General features: G+C 42.0%; 1 pseudogene; it reads right to left on the bottom strand.

Moving 5' to 3' along the window:
- Positions 1-725: 725 nt before the first annotated feature.
- LOC145356140 (immunoglobulin lambda-1 light chain-like) lies at positions 726-6,206 on the bottom strand (annotated as a pseudogene).
- Between the last annotated feature and the right edge of the window lie 666 nt (positions 6,207-6,872).

Below are 6,872 nucleotides of genomic sequence, written 5' to 3'. Positions count from 1 at the left end.
CCGGCACCATTTTTTTGCACTTTTCACCAACTGCGCAACTTCTTGCTACTTTAAACAATTTGTGTCTTGCAAGCCCAAATCTAACTGAACAAATAAAACATCGATGTATCAAAGGGGCGTCCTATCGACTTTGTTATTCGTATTAAGATGAAGGAGTAAAAAATAGCAAACTTGGTCCTGAACTGGTTTGAGTCACTGAAGATGCATTTGGGTGACTTGTTATTAAAGCGCCTGCTTCAGTATAATCATTATAGTCCTATTAAAATAATCGGTCAGCTTACTTAGAAATGACTGGCATTACCAGAACTTGCATTGCATCTGGTGTATTAAGAAATGAGGCAGTGACAGAGTTTGCCCTGAATTTTTGGAACCAGGAGGTGAAGAACTGTCTGCCCTTTAATGTATTTCTGTAATCTGTACTCGCAGTTCAGCCCTTTCATCACAATACCAGAATGTAACTCGGTCCATTAAAAAATATTGCAATATTACTTCAATTTAATGTCATCGACCGTCTCCTTGTTGCGCCTGGATGTCACTGACTTTAAATAAAATGTGCAGAATATCACAATGATATAATCTCACTATTTAATTCCATTAAGAATGTTGCCATTAATTGTTTTTCAGGGGAAGAGAGAGAATAACAGAACATGAGACGCGATAACGGGATAATGATTCTATTACACAGCGGCATCAATGACATTACACTGAAGCTTTGATCCATTCAGAGTGAACACAGTTAAATTGAAATTAATGGAATCAGCCGATCTGCTACAAACTGTGATGAATGTTTGAAATGTTCCACTATTTGCCGAATTTATTTAGAAATAAAACTTTACTAACGGCAAAATACAAAAACGCTTTAGATGCATGTATCACATACAGCTGGATCTGGAGATGCTTGTTCGAAGCGGGTTTGCTTGAGTCTCGTGTTTAACCACACAGGAGTAAAGCTCGTGTGAGTTTCAGTCTGAGGCTGACAGAGTCAGGTAACTGCTCACACTGAACGTGTTGTCCGCCTCCTGCTGGATCCGACTGGTCTCAACCCCATTCCCTCTGACGCTGCCATCGACAGTCCATTCAATCTCCGCAGCTCCCGGGTTAAAACCGCTCACCAAACACACCAGGGTCGCTATGTTCTTCGCTGTGAGTTAATCCGATGAAGGCGGAAGGAGAGACACAGTGGGGCTCCGTGGACCTGGAAAGTAGAGAGAAATGATTGCACATCCATGAAGAATCGGCATAAATGTCTCAATCGTTGTTTAGCCTTTTTTTTAAAAATCGGTATTATTCTACAAGAACGTATATTTAAGTCACGGGTAGATAGGTTTCTGATAGACAAGGGAATTCAGGGTTATGGCGTGAAAGCGGGTAAATGGAGCTGATCCACTTCAGATCAGCCATGATCTTGTTGAATGGCGGGGCAGGCTCGAAGGGCTAGATGGCCTACTTCTGCTCCTATTTCTTATGTTCCTATGATCTTATGTATAGATTTTATACAATGGAGTCTTATTGATGCAACATGCAAAAAGGCTGGGTCTTTGTTTTCTGGATCATATACAACCTGGGAAGGTTTTCCTTCTTTTCCCTGAACGGACAGGAGCATACAAATAAAATCGGATCTAAAGGAAATAGTGGAGTCTGAAATATTAAAGAGAAAAATAAGACGGGAGGTGTAGTGATCCAGATGTGATCTGACGCAACGCTGTCCGAGCCACCGTCTCAACCACTGAGAATTTCAGAATAACACTAATCACTCAGAATTTGGAGTCAATATTGGAACCTATGCTGACGGCTACATTTCTGGAGTTTGCAACTCCAAAACCTCGATTCTAAACAATGAAACCAATTGTTTGCTTCTGGCACCGTTTACTTCTCTGACGCAAGTCCTATATACTGGACTGTTATTTGGATTTGTGTACATTCTTTGCCACGGCTCCGCACCGTGTCCCGCCCAGACCAACAGTGACGATGTAGCGAAAATCTTAACAAATATCTCCCTGTCGCAATGGAAATGTTTGGAGGCATTTTTTTCCGAGTGGAGTGTCACAAGCGATTTGTTGCAGCTGAGAGGAAGAGTTTCTAATAAATATTGTGAACAATTCTAACATATAACAACATAACTTAATGACACCCTCAAAAGGCCAGCAATAAACCAAACATGTTCTCATAATTATTTATCTCTTACATCTACTCGCCAAAGCAATTGGACTGTGAGATCTTACTGTGCTTAGATAGGGAGCCATGATTCTGACATTTGAAGAATGATTCGACTTCACAAACACTTAATCGTGAAAATGTTGTGAAGTCGTGGTCGGCGCTAATTCAACGCAGGTTTGCATTTTCTTTCCTTTGTCATTAGTCGATATTCGCAAAGCTGAAAGGGCGTTGTATCAGAATCTCGTCTCTTGAAGTGACCATTCACCAATTAAGTTACCATCTATCACAGTCAACGAGGAAAGATATTGTAAGGCATCGAAGAAAGGGTTCAGATATGAATATTCATTTCAAACTAAAAGGATAAGTACAGTTCGCCCTGACATTGAGGTATTATGTCGGCTACAACAACAGTATGGGTTTTGTCGCTGTTGGTGTAAAAGTCGATTGTCTTTGGAGCTAGAAATTCGTCTTATATTTAGAAATGTAATTTGGATGTTGAAACTGAGTCGGCAGACAAATGCCGCCACCCTTATTTCAATGTTGATATCCTTTTCCTGCGCCCCCGAAAGTTTCGCTGGATTACCTCAAAAGTTTGCACCGATGAGCAAGTGTGAAGATCAACTTCTATTTCAAGGGCAGCGGGCTTCAGTGAATTATTTTTACACCGGCATTTTCACCAGATCTGATTTCTTAAAGTAATAACTATAACATTCAAGAGCATTTTTTCCCTTTTGCCTCATGCTGGTCCATTTCACCGTAACATAGTCCAGCAAACAAATGACTCGAAGAAGAAAATAATAAAAAAAAGGAAAGGAAGATTGAGAAGGGAAGAGACCATGATCACAGTTTTCCAATCGTGCCCGGAGCAGGCTTGACTCTCGGAAACAGGAAGACAGATGAAATTGTCAAAGGGCGAAAGGGTGGTAGCATAATTATAGACCAGAGAACCTAACCTCACTGAAGGGAGAACGAATGGAATAAACATGGCATAATCAAATACAGCGATCACGGCTTTGCTGGCGGAAAATCTTAACCCACAGCGTGAATTGGTATTTCTGAGCAGGCAGCATGAAGCGGTGAATGACGGCAACATTTTTGGTATAGTCTACATGGATTTTAGCAAGGTCCTTGTTAAGTTCACACATAGGATGAACAGGTTGGATCCGAAATTGGCTCAAAGGCAGGAAACAAAGGGTCTGTATATCAATGAGTGCCTGTATGATTGTTGTTAGGTGACACAAATTTAACAATGTGTTTGCGAACAAAAAAGCTGGATAATGCAGGAAGACAACATTGGACTAGTCAGATAAATTCAACAGCGGCAACTGAAATTAAATGCGGAAAAGTGCGAGGAACTGCACTTCAGGAAGACCAACAAGACAAGCGAGTACACTGTATAAATGGGAAAATGCCGAGAAATGTAGAGAAATTAGGGAACAGAAAATGCATGTCCACAGATCCTGAAGGCGGCTGAACAAGTGGACATACTAGCAAAGAAGGCATAAGCGGAGGTAGAGATTGTTAGAGCTTGGAGGTTATGCTGAAACTGCTGGAAAGATGCAGAGGAAAAATGTTATTGTACGAGTGCGAGTACAGGGAGATCTAGAGGGATGTCGGCTGGACTGGAATATTTAGTTATAAGTAAGTATTGAATTGTCCTTTACTTTAGAACAGACGAGGCTGAAAGGAAATCGAGTTGAAGGCATAATATTCTGAGGTGTCTGGGCAGAATGGATCGGAAAACAGTATTGCCAATGGTTGAGGGGTCGATAAGAACAGGACTTGGATTTGTCGTTAGAAGTGGAAGCTTTAGCGGAGATTGGAAGGGAATAGTTTCACCCAGAGGGTTTAGGGGATGTGGAACCTACTGCTGGAAAACCTGTTTGTGGCAAATTAATGAACACTTAAACTAACATACAATGTGTAATTTAAAGGCTAATGAATAAATTTAGATAGTTCCTTGTGAACCAGTGCAGACAGAATTGGCCAAGTAGATAGTAACAATGATGCAAAGATATACCATTCTATGATTCTGCGAATATATTCTATTGCTTTTCTCCCTCATTGACGCACAGGAGCGACAGCGTCGGTATCTATAAGGTAGACTGCCGTAACTCCGACAACAGCTTCCAAACAAGCCATGTCTTCCACTGGACCAACACAAGGGCACCAGATGCACGACAACAACATCAGTTGGTAAATCACCAACGAGCCGCACAGCATACCAAAGTAGAACTGTACCGCCTTTCCTTCACTGTCGCCTGGCCAAAATCTCTTAACTCCCTCCCTAACAGGTCTGCGGTGTACCTATGACACTTGGATGACATTTGTTTGAGAATGCGGCTCACCACCACTTTATCCATGGATATTAGGCGGGGTGGGGGGGGGGTCGGTTTGGTGCAATGAATGTTACCTTTCTGATCACATCCCATCAGTCAAATAATATTGGCAGTAATCTCCATCTTTTGTTCTATTACTACTAACTGACAGTCACAGAACCAACAACAATCTGAACGAGTCCACAACAATACTCAAAAACCTGACCACCTTATTCCGGGACATTCCAAAACAACACATTGAATGCGAAGAAAATGAACCATAATTTCCAAAGAAAGCAAATATTCCACGCATCATTGATATTTGTTGCGATGTGATCCAGTTCCAATCAGGGTCGATTATTACTGGCGGAATTCCGGCAACAGTATGGTTATTTTGGACACCCGGGATTAATGCAAAACATTAGGCTGAGAATTTTGTACTGAACGGTTTTCAGTGAGTTTGGGGACCAGGGTGAGCCGCACCCAGTCACCCACAGTATCATTCCGCAGACATAATGCAGTCTTGCTTTAAATGGAATGAAACAGCCTGATGTAAACGCTTTGAATGCAATTCTAACCCTTTAAACCAGACTACAGGGGCAGAGTATGAAAGAACCTGAACCATTGTGTCCCTTCATACAATCATGGAATTATAGACCACAATCGGTGGCCGATTGTAGCTTGTACAAACTTCCCCATTTAGCTCATTTGCATGCCTGTTTTTTCACTTTTGAAATGTTTATCGTCTTCCTAATTATAGTTCCGCTCGCAGTGTTCATAAAGCTAGGGAACTCCACTTCTAACACTGGCTAAGCGAAGGGAAACATTCCATCTTTCTAGCAATCGCATTCTCAATCATCTCCTCGCACTGCCGGCTCGATCAGATGGTTCAAAATTCTGCACAGTCCCAGCAGATCAGACCGGAAGCTTCCAGTGAAATGAATTTCACTCGTAATTAAAATGCCCCTTTACCCTATCACATAACTGCACACACTCCAGAAAATCGCCGAAGTTCTGAGCCCAGCTATCACTGCAATATCATTTCCTGCTGAATCAAAGATCCCCCATAACAATATTTTAGGAGCAATCATTGTGATTTGCACGAATTCAGTCCACCTATCCGACCGTTTCCAAGTACATTTTGTTATTTAGAAAGCGTCACAAATGTTAGAGGAGAGTTAAGTGATTTACTTACTGCCCAGATTCAGCTTCGTTCCACTCCCGAAAATGATTCTAACTGCACTGCTGAGCCGAGCAGCACAGTAATAATCTGCAGCGTCCTCCGATTGCACGTTGGTGATGGTTAAATGCATCTTGTTACTCGATGAGTCCACAGACCCGGCGAATCGATTCGGAATACCCGAAGCCAGACCTTTGTACTCGGACCAAACAAGCACAGGGGCGCTGTCGGGTTTCTGCCAGTACCAGCTCGCCTGGTTGCTGTTAATGGTGCCTCCGGACATGGTGCAAGTGATGGTGACGGTCTTTCCCGGTGAGGACGAAATGGATCCTGGTTGGGTCAGGACAGGATCCGCAATTGTACCTGGTGAAATGCAAAGTATTGTCAGTCGCACACTGTGAAATGTTGAATATAGCTCACAATTCAGGTTCGTTAAAACAGAAGCGCAAAAGCAGATAATGTGCAAAAATGAGTGTTATTTCAGGCCGACGCCCGTACTTACTGTGGAAACAGAGTATCAGTGCGGCGAGAACTCCAATCGATTGTGTCATGGTGAAGGTTTGGGGACAGGAAAATAAATCCTGACACGAACGCGCTTCTGAGTCCATTCCAACCTCTCCTTAAAAAGACTCAAACACCGCAAGGCGAATGAATATGAAATACGTATACAAATTTCCTGTCACGTGATACTGAAACGAAGATCTCCATTTCGGTATTGTCTGATGTTTGCAGAATGAACACGTCAGCCATTTTGGAAAATAAGAAATATAAATCTCCCAATCTACAGAACAGCATGTAAGATGCCTCAATACCCACCCCAAAAAAACAAACGGTGCGGTGAAACATAAAACAGATTAAATGAATCGTGTCTTGATCTCTGGAACCTGCAGATTACAATAAATAAATGTTGGGGACAGTAAGCTGTTTAATAGACGTAACGTCCTTGGCGAATAAATTAGAGACGAAAAGTGTGAGTTGAGATGTCATGTGCGCACAGAGAGGCCTAAGGCCAGACTCCTTCTTGGCTTTTCGCGATTGATGGATAGATAGGTAGACAGACAGACAGACAGATAGATAGATAGACAGATAGACAGAGAAATAGATAGATAGATAGACAGACAGAAAGATAGATAGAAAGATAGATAGAGAAATAGATACATAGATCGATTGATAGATAGATTGACTGACAGATAGACAGATAGATAGTCAGAGAGATA

This window comes from Carcharhinus amblyrhynchos, chromosome 20 (assembly GCF_965287045.1).
Source record: "Carcharhinus amblyrhynchos chromosome 20, sCarAmb.v2.hapA, whole genome shotgun sequence".
NCBI lineage: Eukaryota > Metazoa > Chordata > Chondrichthyes > Carcharhiniformes > Carcharhinidae > Carcharhinus > Carcharhinus amblyrhynchos.
The sequence above is the reverse complement of the archived record's forward strand: the minus strand, read 5'-3'. Positions and strand labels throughout refer to the sequence as shown.